Source organism: Sturnus vulgaris, chromosome 10 (assembly GCF_052056855.1).
Source record: "Sturnus vulgaris isolate bStuVul1 chromosome 10, bStuVul1.hap1, whole genome shotgun sequence".
In the NCBI taxonomy this organism is placed as follows: Eukaryota; Metazoa; Chordata; class Aves; order Passeriformes; family Sturnidae; genus Sturnus; species Sturnus vulgaris.
This window is the reverse complement of record NC_142252.1, coordinates 3,472,721-3,488,007: the sequence shown is the minus strand read 5'-3', so window position 1 is coordinate 3,488,007 and position 15,287 is coordinate 3,472,721. Positions and strand designations below refer to the sequence as shown.

Sequence of the window (15,287 nt, the reverse complement as noted above, 5' to 3'; positions counted from 1 at the left end):
AGAGAAACTGTCCTTAATTAATTTGATAAGATTAAATTTAATTTAGAAAAAGCATAGGAGCTGCCCAAGGGAAAATCTTCCTCCCCACTCCATAACACAAACTGGTTCCAATTCCATATTCTTTTTTGTGGAAACTGTGAATGTGATAGATAGGGTCATTCATAGCATTAAAAAGGGAAATAACAGAATATTTGCTGACATAAAGATTATTGCTCTTATTCCAGGAAAGCAGGGAACAACTGAGAAAAGAATAACTAAACAGAAGGGCAAGGGGAAGGCAAATAGGGGAATTTTTCATAAGGTAGGTCCACTTTCTGGAAACTGAAATGAATCTGGGACAGTTTCCTAATCTGAAAGTTTGTTTACATCACAACTGTGCCCTTTTAGTGCTTTCTTTTTTCTACATTTATTTTTTTACTGAAAAGAAAACAAAAGTATGTAATTGCATTCCCTGTATGAGCAAACCAAAACAAATATATAAAAGAGCATTTCTCACAGAGAGAGAGAGAGAGAAAAGAGTCCAGAACTGTCCCAGCCAAGTTTTAGACATTTAGCTGAGATGACTGATTTGGAAACTTGCTAGATACCTGAAATGTGAAGCACATTGTGGGAGGCATCATTGTGGTTTTGTGGACTACAAACCTACAAACCTGTGCAGTGAACACCTCTCACCAAGGACAGCCAGGACAAAGTTCTCCAATTATTAGAAATTATTATTAATTATTAGAAATCCAATTATATCAGTTCTGCTTGCTGTGACAATATTAGAAAAGTCTTTAAGCATGATTAATGCTGCTAGGAAATACAGAGAATGTGTGATTTGCCTGTTTTTAATGATCCCTTTGCATGCCTCATTCTTCCAAGCTCTATGAAACTCCTTTTCCACACTGGCAGACTAAGAGACAAATGATATTTGCAGGAAGCTTCCTGACCAGCACACCAGGAGTCAAATGAGGCAATTTCACTGAAAATACCACTTTGAAGGAGCCAGTAAAAGCTGCCATGTACAAGATTTAAGAGAACTGAGGAAGAAGAGGAACCACTCTGACACCAGGCTGGAGAAGGTGGATTCTGTCCAGGAAATCACACTACATCAGCTTATGGTAAGTCTGGCTCAGGCATCCTAACTCAAGGATTTTTATCTGATGCAATTCATTTTGCATATGCTAGTTTGATTTAGGAAATGCAACTCTGTCTAGATGAGTTACTGGGATTTTTCCTGATAGTTTTCTTGACATCCCCTAAGAGCCCCTGTTTCAGAGCTGTCTGATGTGCACAGGTGCTACAAGAGCTCCATTTACTTACAGCTCAGTCCCAAAGCCAAAGGTTTTATTTCAAGTCCCCTCAAGGTCTCAGAATCATGAGAGAAAGGTCTTGAGAGAAAAACCCTTTGGCAAAAATCAACTTCACCAGGCCAAAATGACTTCTGTGTGAGTGAGATGAGCAATGTTCACTAGAGCATTTTAGGTTTTGTTTGGCATGGAACTAAACCTTGACCATCACTGCTAGCACAGGCTGGGAATAGCTCAGCACTTCTCTCCAGCCTCTGTTTTTCCCCGTGGTTTCATGGCAAGCAGCCTTTCTCCACCTTTCTGTCTCTACTACAGGCAAGCAAGGGATGGACATGGATCCTACAAGATTTTTTTGGAGGGGAAGGATGTAAAAAACATTGAGGAGAAAGGACAAAGGGGCACCACAACAATGCAACCATCTGGTGAAACAGCATGTAGACGAAAGCACATGTTAATTTGGATAGAATTATGGTCTTTTCATTTATTAAAAAAGTCACTCCAGCTCCCTTGGATTATTGTGAATGAAAGACCAGGGCAAAACTCATATATTCTTGCCCTACTCACTAAATAAAGTAAAAGTGCAGAGATCTAGCTGAGAACCAGCAAAGCCCCACTGCAGCACAGTCAGAGGCTGTAAAAGGAGCTTACACAGAAATGGGCTCATTACACACCTGTTAATTCTGGGTATTGTGCATTGAGCACTTTCTGGTTTTTATAACCTACCCACTTTGCTGTTTGCACAGGGCTTTATGCACCAGGGAAACAGGTTTTAAGATGGGAAATTAGGTACAAAACCATAAACACTAACAAACAGAAGGTGCACAAGAGATTTGGGACAGATCTGTTCCGAGTGTTCCTTTAAATATTGGTGGAAAGGATAAGGAGCTTTGGGATTTGAGCGAAGTTAGACTGTCCTGCACTGAGCTAATAACAAATTTCCTATTGTAGTTCTCAGCTCAGTGACAGTAAGTCAACCCAATTTCTTAGTTTAAACAGCACTTTATGGGATCCAGTGTTTATATGCCCTTCAAACATAGGAACTGAAAGAAAAATGAATACATGCAGTGAAATATAGGGTTGCTCAAATATTATGTTTTATATATATACACACATATACATATATATATACTTCAGAGATCTTAAACATTCAGTGTTTGTTCCTAGGAGGAGCTAAATTTGAAAATAAGAAAAGACACATTAGAAATTGCTGATAATTGTGCCATCATTTTATCAAATGCTAAACATTGCTGCCTGAGACACTGCCTCTCCTTTGCCATAGATCTAGCAGCAGGGAACTCTTGTAATAACACAAAAATACAGCCTGACTGCATTTCTGAGATGGGAATACACTACACATCCTCTTGCCACACCAGGGAAATGCATTTGGCAGCTGACTCCTGCAGCTTGCCATTAAAAGAAAGGCCAAACATCTGAGAGCAGGCAGGAGAGCTCTTCCTGGAGGGAGCAATTTCTCTCCCCTGTTCGTGATCCCAGAATTACATTGCTCTCATTGAGTTCATTCATCAGCTTAAAATGAGCACCTCACTGCAGTGCCCAGCATATGAATTCAACTAGTATGAATTTCAACTAGTTCCTCTGGAAATGCTCAAAAAAACACACACCAAAGAAACCTTTCAGACATCTCCCAAGCAGACTTGGTGAGTCTGTTCTTCACACTCACCTTTCTGTAGCAGAAAAGGTAATTCTTCATTCTCACTGGCTGACTGAAACACAAGTACTTAAAGACCTTCTGAATCATCATGAAAATCTTAGAAAACATGATCCTCACCATGTACAGATAAGAGAATGTGCTTTGATATTTCAGCTGATTAAGTAACTGTCATCAAAAGCTTGTCCTGCTTTCCCATGCAGATCAGTCAGGGCAACAAAAGGTATCATGTGTCTGTGAAACTATTATACCCCTAGACTTTCATCACTGCTGCTATTTCAATATATTGGCTTCCAGTTGCCTAAAAAAAAAGGCATTTGAGTGAACACAGACTAATCTGTCATCTGTCTGCTTCTCAGTTGTAAAAAAAATTCACTGCAACATTAGCTTAGGAGTGACCAGGTCTGCAGTGTGGCCACTGACTGAGCCCTGACCAAAGAGCAGGAATGGAGAAATTGCTCCAGCCTCCTCACAAACACCAGTTCATCTCATTCTCAGAAAAGAGGTAGTATTTAACTACTTAGAATATAGGAAATGGGTGATTTAAAAAACAAACCAAAACAGAATCCCTCTGCACTAGGTCTTCAAAACATGACAGGCAGCTAAAAGGCTCTTGTACAATTCTACAAGATGAAATTTTGTTTTTCTAACTAAATCCAAGTGTGGCTTTAAGATAATCTGCTTCTGATCATCTTCTTTGTCCTCTGCCTCACATTTAAAATGGACCTTTACCCTAAGACAAGTATGCCAATTTATGTGAAGTTCATTACCTCATGTTTTATACAGTCATGGTTTTCATACAGAACTCAAACTTGCATTTGATTATTAACTTACTGTTATAGCTGACAGTAGTTATTCTGAGAAAAATAAGTAACAAAAGCAAATATAACAAAGCTTATGATTTTGCAAACTTTCGATTTTTGGAAAACATGAAGCAAAAAAAACCCCCAACAAAGCAGCAGAGCAGTGAAGCAGTGTGTTACAGCATATCTATCTACTTAGAAACTGAAGAGCTGCATTTTCAAAAGAAAAGAGCCTATCAGCAATTTTCTCCCAGACTTTCAAAATACAACAAATCCATCTTGCCCATCCAATAATGCAAGTGCTCCTGTCAAAGGGCACGCCCTGGCATCACACAAATAGGGATGCACTTCTCAGCAGAGCCCTTGCAGCTCTGTTTTCATGTTGTGACAGAGAGCTCCCCCAGGCAGGTGAGCAGTGCACCTGGCTCAAGTCTCTTGGGAATGTAAGGTTTGGATTTTCAAGTTCAAAGCCAGGCCAGGCAGCTGCTGGTTTTGTTCCTCGTCTAAGGTTTGTAGCAATTCCTTCTAAGATTGAATCAGGAGTGATACAAGCTGGATTAAAAATGTGCTCACTGCTCTGGGTAACCATCCTGAGTTGTTCAAGTTCTTCTCCAATTGGACAGACAGAGTAATGCAGAATGTTTGAAAATTGTCACCCCATCAAGTTAAGCGGGTGCTTGCTTTAGCAGGACAGATTGAACAGACTATGATAAAAAAAATGAAAGCAGCTCCCAGTTTTTGGTCAGTAACTGGGCTCTCACAGTTTAATAGTTAGCCAGCAAAAAAGATTTTGGGAAAAATACTCTGAAACCTGTGCAAAACGAGGTTACATGTTAAACAGGCTAAATGAGTTTCTATTGTGTCTCTCCCATTACAAATCTGTCCCTACAGTACAGTAAGTATTATTTGTATCAGTTGGCCTTTATGCATCCAGTGGGAGAACTATTAAGAAATTAATTGATTTCATTGTCAGGCTGTTTCACTTCCTTCCTGCTCCTATCCTCTCAAGCTTACATCTTCCTTCATTTCCTGTTCCAGCTCTATAAATCACTCTCCTTCTTGTATATCAATGTTTGCCTTGAAACTGCATTCCTCTCAGCCACTCATTTTTAAATTAGCAAGTAAAACCATAGGATTTCTCTGGCAAGAGCTGCTCTGTGTAAACTCTGGCTGTTTGTGGCTGTTCTGCTCAGTCAGGACCAAACTGCTGGCAGTACATGCACCACATCCAGCTCTATGTGTTCCTTCCCTCAAAACCAGAGCAGTTCCTCAAGCTAAGTCAAACCAAAAAATGCATCTTTTGTGTGACTAAATAGAGGCCAAACCCGTGGAGATGCAGCAACCTGCACAAAGAAATTCTTCTGCAACATGGCCTCACCATGCAGGTGAAATAGTTCTTTTGATTGTTGAATAAAACAGCTGAATTTTAGTCCACTATGGGATAGATGATACTCCTTACAGGAAGAACCATCTGAGCTGTGTGGCAGCCCATGAAGTGTGACTAGTTTTTCAGAGAGGATTGTCTGCAGAAGGTAGAGCTGATTAAATTAACAGCAGATACTCCAGGATGGAGACCTGCAGAAGGCAGGCAGGCAGCAGATCTGGTTCCAGGTACATTCAAACTCCACTCCACCACTCCCTGTGCCCACAGCTCAGGATGTGTTCCCTGGCTGGGGCAGATACACCTGGGGGAAAACTCTCCTGCAGAAGATTTGGCATTGCCCCTGAAACACGGAGTGCTCTGACAGTGAAGATCCCTACAGGAGCTCATTGCTCACCATTCCCCAGGAAACACAAATGACAGCATAACTGCTGCCAGAAGTGCTCTTTGGAGGAAGCAGAAATGCACACATATGCTTTATTAGCCCCTCACACAAGGACAAAGCAGACAAGCTAAATTTCATTTGGTTTTCATTTGAAGCCTTAGATTTTAAACACTTTTCTTCACGTTGACACTTGACCTTGACACTTGTATATTTGTAATGGAGGTTAGGTGGAGCCCAAAGATAAAATTCTCCCTTTGGTTTCCTGCTTCCTGTTCCTATGATACTTAGGACTGGCAAGTACAGAGTATCCTTGTGAAAATCTTAACAAACAAACTGTATGACAGACTTCAGACAGTAAGCAAATAAAAATGTGTTTATCATCATCTGCTTCTATTTTACAGCTGCAAGTCCTACATAGTCTTTGGACTTAAACTCACAGTATTTTACTTTAAACAGTATTAGTTGTATGGCAGATAAATAAACACAAGAAGAGACAATTAATCTACATTTTCAGTGAAAGGTTCACGAAGTCCCTGCTATGAGGCCATTAAAATAACACACAACTACAAATGAGAAGATACTGTCCTCAAGTAAGCAATGAAAAGCATAAACAGAAGAGAAAAAAGCCTTGCATGATCTTTCCACAGCACAGAAATGATACTGGGCTTGAGTGACACAACTCCCAGGGGGTTCAGGAGCACTGTGCCTGGCATTTGAGCATCTGGAAGTGGGGGAGTACCACAGCATATCTTTACTTTCAACCAACCAACATAAAAGCCTCCTGAAAAACTGAAAAATTAAACAGGGATCTTCAGGAAAAGAGCTGGCTAGACAAAACTGACATTTCAAAAACACATGAGTAGCAGACAAGCACTGAGATGCCCACAAGGACCTGTGGAGTTTACACAACATGTCCTGAGTCATGCTCTGATGGCTCAGCCTTCCAGAAACAAGATCTGGGCAAGTGATGGGCAGCACTGGGCTCAGTCTGCACACACAGAGTGAACACAACTAAAGCTGATAGCAGTGAAAACTCAAAGTGCAGCACTGGCTAAGCCAGTCCTCCAGATGATTACTGGTGACATCTCATCATCCACAGACCCAAAACATCCAGAGAAAACCAATGAGAAAGACAAAATTCTTTTTGGTGGAGACTTGCAGCCTATATAAACAAAACACAGTACAAAATTCTTTCCCCAAAAGGGCTGTCCCAGCACTGGCTCAGCCACCCAGGGCAGGGGTGGAGCTGCCATTCCTGGAGGGATTTAAAATCCCTGCCGGTGGATGTGGCACCTGGGGACAGGCTTAGAGGTGGCCTCGGCTGTGCTGGGTTAATGGCTGGACTCGATGATCTTGGCAATCAATCTTTTCCAGCCTAATGATTCTGTGATTCTGCAGCAACACAGCAGAGCAGGCTGTGCCTTTTCATGTACAGTCACACAGGTCAGGGAAAAGTATGTGAAATGTCACAGGAACAACTGAGATTAACAAGAGTTTACCACACCCAAACCCTCTCTGTGTAGCCATTGCACAGGCAGGGTAAAAGGGATCAGTTTTGTGTGTGGGGTAATTACAAAAAATATGGGATAAAAAGGTTTTTTTTAAGGAAGTATTTATTTCAATTAATAAAAGACACAAAGAGTAATAATTAATTTACTGTCTCAGAATACTAAGACAGAGGAGGGATTTTGACTATTTAAGCAGTACTACTTCTACAAAGAAGAAAAATCCAGTTCAGAGAAGTGACAGGCATCTTCTCTGAACTTTCTCATGAAATGAACTACCCCACAGAATCACAGGTCAGTAAATGGCTGACACCTTCACAGACACGACCACAATTTGTCAAAACGATATTTTTACCACATTTTGTCCCTGGTACAGGGAAGTTTCTCAGTGGGCAAGAGTAGAACCTGCCCCACCTCATTTGACTGAGCTGGGACTGGCTGCTCCAGTGCAGAAATTCCAGGGTACCTTGACTAAGATCCACAGCAGACCTGCCCCACAGGGAGCTGGTGAAATCCAATAAAGAACAAATAATGAGAGTGCCTTCATAGAACCCTTGAAAAAGGACAACCCAACTACCTGCAAGCAATCCTTTGTGGCTCCCAAAGGAGACAAGTGTGTGTTTTCACTCTGACACCCTGCCCATCTCCTCTGTGTGCCCAGCAGGGTTACAACACTCAGCTCTGCTTCTCCTCCTTAAATGAGGAAAGAAGTCCAGAATCAGTGTGAGATGAGAATCTGTGTGTTGAAACTGCCTAAAGGTTATCACAGATTTTTGGGAAGAACTGGCCAGATTGTAACCACGTGTCACACAACAGACAAGCACTTTTCTTTTTTTAAAGAAATACAGTCTCGAGAGAAAAGCTTCTACTGGCCCCTGACAGGCAAGCACTGATAATGACCTTGCTCTACCACTGGGCTGCCACTCAAAACCATCAAGTGGAGGAAGATGGAACAGTTCACTTGATACTTTTTAGTATATAAATGAGGGAAGTACCTGCAGCCAAACTGTGATTCTCTACACGTAAGAAATCTGTAAATGCACTGTGATGTCAACGGGAACACTGGCTGCATAAATGTAAGCACATTATTACTAAATATGCTTCCTGACAGCATGGGAAAAAGGAAGAAATTCCAGGCCACAGCTCAGCTCCTTGGTTTAAAAGAAGTCAGTAGCTGCCAAGGACTCTGCCTGTCTTGCCCTGTCAAGGATTTTTCACCACTTCTGAGAGCCATGGGTTGGATCTTGCTGCCAAGTTCAGTACCCAGACAGTAAAAGCTTGGAGGAGAGGGCTGCTGGTCTTTGGGACATATTTACACAGTGACTTACAGAAGGGATTCTTTGGGAAACATCCACTGAAGTGAGGTCATAGGTTTACCACTGCTGTGCCTCAGGGGGTGATACAGGGCACACATCACATGTAAATCCTCAAGACTATAGCCCTAAACTACAGTGTTCACATGGAATTATTTTTCCTTAATGTTTTTACTGTAGGAAAAAAGAAATATTGCATGAACAGTAGCATATTTCAGGCCTGAACTTGAAAAGACCTTTTCTCTGGCTGTAGGGGTATCCCTTCAAACAAAGATGAGCAGATCCAACTCTGAAACTTCTCTCACTGGCCACTGTGATTACTTATTTTCATAAGCAATGTATTTCCCATGAAGATGAGACTGGTTTTCAAAGCAATGCTATCAACAGACCTCCTTTTGCTTGGTATTTGTTTGTGTGTGTGCTATTTTTTTTCCTCTCCTTAACAGCAACAAAGCTAATTTCAAAGCACTAGGATATGTTGTCTTCATAGCACAAAACTGACAGATGTTTCATATGTTAGAAATAAACCTCAGTGATGTTCCTGTGCTGCCTTCGATGAGTGTTGGCTTTTATTTTTCATAGCAGGGGAGAATACAGGGTTGAGGAGCAGGTTTGGAGGATTCAGCACAGTTATTTTCTGCAGTCTCTACGAGGTTTATCTGCCTGCTCCTGAGCTGGGACTGCTGTGAATGCAAAAAGGAGCTGGACAGACACGTGGCACATGATGTGACATCCAAAGGGACTTGACATAACAAAACACCTGCTTGCCCTGAAAACTGAGCAAAACCAAGGCAAATGAAAAACCTGTGTGCCTGAAGATGTGATGGTGATGAGTGGAAGGTGTCCCAGTCCATGGCAGGAGGGTGGGAATGAGGTGATCTTTGAGATCCCTCCAGCCCAAGCCATTCTGTGGGTCTGTGATGCTCATGGGCAGAAAACAAACACAAAGATGCTGTGCCTTCCAACAACACTCAGCCTGCAAATTTTGTTAGCCTGCAAATCCTTTGTTCAGCAGAAGCAGTTCAAAAACTGCTCTTCCAAAACCTCACTTAAACACTCACCTTTGAAACCTATGGGATTTTGTTCCACCTACTGGAAATGATACAACCTCTAAAATGGTTTTTAACTAACTTTGGTCAAGGGTTCGTTTGTCTTTGCCCAGGGGGAAAGGAATTGAAGGAAAGGGAAAAGGGAAAAGGGAAAAGGGAAAAGGGAGTTTCTTTCCAAAAGACTCTATTTCACCAGTCAAAGCCTGATGACCTTAACATCAACAGGTTGGGAGCAGCCAGAAGAAACGCAGCAGATAAGTGTCAATTAACAAACATTAATGAACATCAACCCCAAACATCATCCCCTGGTTTGCCAGGGATAAGAGAACTGAACAATGAGGACTGAACGAGCATCTCTAAGGGGAAGGAATCAATAGCCAATAGGAGATCAATACTGAGAATTGTGTAATTTAAGACCAATAAACTTGAGAATTTCTTTGGGGTTTGTCTGTATAAATATGTGAAAAATCTAGTAAAGAGCCACGTGTGATGAAGAGATTTTCACTGCACCACCCAGGCAATATGTGGATTAAATGATTTCCATTGCACATCCTGGCCAGAACAACATCCTAGCCAAAATAAAGCAATGCCTTAATTCCCTAACACTGAAAAGATGTTGGAAAGTTTTTGTTTTTCCTGCAGTTTCCGGTGACACATCAAACTAAAGACATACAATTTTAAAAGTTACAAAACCCAAATTATTTTCCCAGAAACCCAAATCCTAGCATACTTATTATCAAGCCACAATGGCAGAAACAGTAAAATTATGAAAAATTATGGTGAATTTTCATTTACCTTGGAAGGACCACAAGCTAGCTCCATTTTGCAATGCAAGTCCTGACGAGATCATTCCTTGCCAACACGAAGCTTAACACCAACTGCTCATGCCTAATCTCTACTTGCATAAATATCCAGATAATGCTATTTCTACTATTAATAATGATAATAAAAATAACTCCCTCACATCAGAAATCACGGTCTGAAAGCATTTCAGAGGCTGTCAACCATGAAAATCAATCAGAGCTGACAACCTCAGCCAATCAGGGCTCATGGAGGCAGTTTCCAGCATCACTGGAGAGCTGCCAGCCTAATCCTCTGCTGTAAATACAGAGCTGTGAGCCTGCGACAAGGGAAAATGAGCAGATTACATGGGGAGGTAACAAGCTTGAACTGCACCATGTCATGAATGGTGGGGTGGAGGGGAGAAATCAGCCTCCCTTTGTATTCCCGAATGATTTGTTTTGTACCAATCCTTTGAGTAAATATTCTGGCAAGAGAAGTTACTCCTACACACATTACTACAGCCTTACTCTGAGAGTAGGGTGGTGGCTGTGAGAGGTAAATTCTTCTGCCTTGTCCAACAGAAAAGAAGGCATTTGCAGGTTTTCACAGCTTCCCTCAACTTCACAAAACCAGCCTGATCCATGCACTTGTGAAAAACGAGGTTCACTTTTCAGATTTTCAAAGGTTTATTAAAAGACGAGACAAACAATAAAGCAAAAGGTTGTAACTGCTGGGTGCTTGGCATTCAGCCAAGAGCACCTCTGCTGTTTTGGAGACACCCCTTAAATTTATTAGCTCCTTGTATATTCATAGACTTATCACACACCTTCAAACTTTTCTATAAACTATTTTCCATATTCCAGGAGCTGTTTTACATGGCCACTCCTTGAGTTTGCCTTTTTAGATCGTGCCTATTTTTTGGCTGAGGTTTTAATTTTATGTATTTATTAGTCTCAATTTGGGTTGTAGTCTAACTTTTACAGACAGTCGGTGCTGGTAATTGGTATATCATTAGCAGGTGTCTATTGGGTGTTATCCAACTAAACAGGCAGTTCACTTATTACAAAGACACTTTATCAGCCTGTGTTACTCCTGAAGAAAACTGTATTTTAAAAACCATTTCAACACCACACATTTAGTATCCACCCTAATATCTGAGAAAAGCCAATACCATAATATGTATTTATTACACACTCAACAGCCACCAAAAAGCAGGTTTGCTCTGGGCTCTCACTTGGGCCATCCAGGAAACAATAATTAATTCAAGGGAGGAGATGGGCACTGAAATGCACATGGACATACAATCAAACTGAGCTTTCCATACACCACGTGCTCTTAAATGAAATTGGCACTAAGCCCCATTTGTTCACCCTTGTGCTTCTCACTCCTTTGAAACTCATGAAAAACTGATCCCAAATCCAGCAGGGAAAAGAGCACAGCTGATTCACAGCTTTGTGCCATTCCTTACAGCCCATCCAGAAACGCTTCAGCATTTCCTGACCCCGTGCCTTTACCAGCACTACAAGCAGAGGCAGGCAGCACTCTCACCAACACTCACACGGATTTTGGGCAGCTGTTCTGAGAGCCAGCCCAGCAGCCAGGCACTGCAAACACTTTACAAAGCTTCCTCCTTGCTTGTGGAGCCTCACTGATCCATGCAGGGCTCTGGGTGCTGCTGACAGAATCCATGCCTGTGTGCAGAAATAGGAAATAGCAAAACCCTCCAGCTTTGGTCTTTGCTGCTGGACACCACAGCTTTATGATTTCAATGGCTGTATTTTTTCAAAAACTTCATGCTCTTGAACAAAGGAGTGAACTCTTCAAAACGCTCTTTACATGTCAGTGCTCACCCAACAGCTGTTACAGACAATATTCATGCCTTATTATTATTCATGAATGTTCAACTGAACAATTTTTTTTGTTTCCACAAATGTTAGGGAAATGGCTCCTTTCTCCAGAGCTGAAAGGGTGTTTGTGTAAGAACAAGAATCCCCATTATTACCTTGATGGTCATTATTCTCAGTTGTTCATTTCCTCCCTTTAGAAATTTAAATCATGCTATCAGAACAGAGCACCAGCACCACCTGACTTGTAAGACACTCACTCACTCCCGGTTCTGAAGAGAAAATAATTCAAATAGGCTATTTTTAAATAACTGTTTATCCAAACTACTCTGTGAATCAATGTCATGTTTGCTGAAATCAGAAGTAAAATGGCTTGGAAAGCAGCTCTGTCCACAGTGAACACTGGCATTATTATTTAGCCATAAGCTACTGATCAGCTTGATTTCTGAACAGCTCTGCACAAGCAGCCAGCATGTGTGTGGGTACTGGGGGTGAAATCAAGAGCATCACAAACTCCTTGAGAGGCTTGAGAAAATCTCAACACTTTTAGATCTAAGTATTTGCTTTTTTACTACACCTTTAGTGAACATTATCCATCTTAGGGAGTTTAAATTTCGTGGAGTATTTTGATCCAAGTTGGCATTCTCCAATCTGCTTATGTGGCAAATGGATTTATGTGATGTACAAACAGCAGATAAAGCACAGGCAACCTGTGAAGCATCAGTAGGAGAAACAGATATTTTTCACCTCTTCTTTAGACTTGCTTTCATGCTTGATAAACTAAAAACATCCCTATTTGAAAACAGCATTTGAGCAACAAAGGTAATCCTTTCACTGCCTCTGTGCCTGGAAAATAATCTTACAACTCATTCTGGAGCTGAAAAGAGTCAGAAATTCTCCACTGTGAGGGAGGTGAGGCCCTGGCACAGGGTGCCCAGAGAAGCTGTGGCTGTCCCTGGATCCCTGGCAGTGTCCAAGGCCAGGTTGGACAGGGCTTGGAGCACCCTGGGACAGTGGAAGGTGTCCCTGCCCATGGCAGGGGTGGCACTGGATGGGCTTTGAGGTCCCTTCCAACCCAAACCATTCACTGAGCTCTCAGAGTCTCACCTGTGTTGTTGGGCAACTCTGTTTCCTAAGCAAAAAGTGCAGATCCAGAAGCAAATCTGTCTCAAAAAAAGAGGTTTCAGTGGGTGGAGAAGAGGAAGGACAACAGCTTTACACCAGATAACAAATGGTTGCTTTTCTTAGGAGCACAAAGGCACAAGGAAACTGCACAGAGAGCTGGGCTGGGGTCTCTCCCAGGCAACACGAAAATATGGGATCAGTAAAGAGCAAATTCAAAGGTACCAGTGTATCAAGACAAGAAAGATAAAGTATTTCAAAGAGTTGAAGAAAGACCTTGCTACACCTGTGAGGAATAAAAAGGCAGATGAAACCTAGGCAGAAAAATATGAAATCAGGCACCCATAGTGTAATCCTAACTGGACACAGGCAGGGATGGGATAGAAATTGGTCATTTCAGAATCCAGCTCTGGGAGTTAAGGAGACTGCTGAATAAAAACGTCAGCTCAGTGCTCCCTAACTGTCTAAAAGCAAGGAGAGTGACAAGAATCAAGAACAGAAAAGCAAAAATGATATTGGTAATTATGATGGATGCACAGACAGAGCAAGATTGTGTTTCCTACCATATGAAAAAGGATGCACCTGAACTAGAAAAAGACCCTTCAGCCTGTGAAGTGGTTTAGGTTTGTTAATTTAAATTTTTTTTTGTTGTGAGATAGGATTAGGAGGAAGGTAAAATAGGCTTAGGTTTAAATGGTATAAAGAGAAACTTTATTATTACAAACTATAAGAAAAGAATAAAATGTTTAAAATTTTTAAATACAATTTTAAAAACTTTTCTGATGTTTTTTGTTTTTACATGTGTGTATTACAAAAACACTTAAGCTTTCCTATTAATATAACAATGTTTTCATATTAAAAATCTAATATTAATTAGCTTTTGTTAGATATAAGGAAGACTGCCCAAGTTTTGATACATAAAAATTTTAAGAAACCTTTACAAACGATTCCAGCCTGAAATAGAGATGATTAAGCAGACACATGGACAAAGGTGACACAGAGCAGATTCCTGGAGATCAGGTGGCCACTGTACCTTCTGGGACAGGAATGGGGGCAGCACATGGAACTTGCAGGTGGCCAAGGAAATGATTCTTCACTCAGGATTTAGCTCAGAGTGTGAAACTCATCTGCACAGGGTGCTGTAAATGCTGAGAGGAACACAGGTGCAGAAAGAAACTGGAAAAATGAGTGGAAGGAATAGCTGAAGATGTCACCTCTGACTCAGGGAAGTCCTTGAGGATGGAACATCACTATGATAATTATACTCTAGCCCTATCCTGGTGCTATTTTTGCAGAATTTCAGTCTAGCTGCTGTTGGATATGGGGGCCAGGTAGACTCTTGTGGTCTGACATGATACATCATTCTTTAAAATAATAAATAACCACTCCCAACAAACCAAACAGAACTTAGTCAAAACAGATTTAAATCGGGTTTTAGTAGAGCATCTGTGTCCCACTGAAGAACCCATTCAGTGGAGCTGATGTAGGAAAAGGCCTTTAGAAAAAAACCCAAAAGTCTGACATGCTTCCAGTGCTTATATACCTGTTCTGTTGCACTTGTATACAGAAAGGACCTTTCAGAATGCTCTTACATTACAAAAAGTAAGAAAAACCACGACATAAACCTAGAGAAAAAAAATATCTATATTCCCCCACACTCTAAATTAAGTCCACTTACTAGCTACAATAGTATTGCCAGAGTAAGCTGAAGCTTTGGTTGGCTGGCTGAAAATCAGGATTCTTAGTACATGTAGGAGACATCAAGCACAGTTTTCCTGTTCTCTGTGACCTGATGATAATTTCCCATAAGCTGTCATCCACCTGTACTTTGCACTATCCCTTCATCAGTCATACCAGCAGGTACAAGCTTATTTGGGCTGGAAAATCCTATCCACACAACATCCTTCTGTTCTTATGGTGATGACCTCAACAATCCCAACCACAATCCAACACAAGCTTGCAATGAAAGGATTTCCCCTAGTCTGCAAGTGCAAATGGCAATGGTGAAAAGGGAATTCAGAATGAAAAGGCAACCCTGGGACACTGGTGGTAGAAATGACAAAGGAAATCAAGTACTAGAAATCAGGAAAAATGCTTCAGTGATTCAGAGAAAATACAGAATTTAAAAAATTGGGAGAACC

The 15,287-nt window shown here is 41.2% G+C and overlaps 1 protein-coding gene and 2 long non-coding RNA genes across 3 annotated transcripts in view; 1 reads left to right on the top strand and 2 right to left on the bottom strand.

Moving 5' to 3' along the window:
• HS6ST1 (heparan sulfate 6-O-sulfotransferase 1) overlaps positions 1–15,287 on the bottom strand; it is a 181,150-nt gene that overhangs the window by 95,192 nt on the left and 70,671 nt on the right. The window lies entirely within an intron of this gene.
• On the top strand, positions 393–5,913 carry LOC148222551 (uncharacterized). Its single transcript, XR_015805628.1, has 2 exons — positions 393–1,103; positions 1,608–5,913. It is a non-coding gene; the product is annotated as an uncharacterized LOC148222551 (long non-coding RNA).
• LOC148222550 (uncharacterized) lies at positions 7,072–7,986 on the bottom strand. The gene is made up of 2 exons (XR_015805629.1): positions 7,471–7,986; positions 7,072–7,440 (listed from the first exon to the last, which is right to left on the bottom strand). It is a non-coding gene; the product is annotated as an uncharacterized LOC148222550 (long non-coding RNA).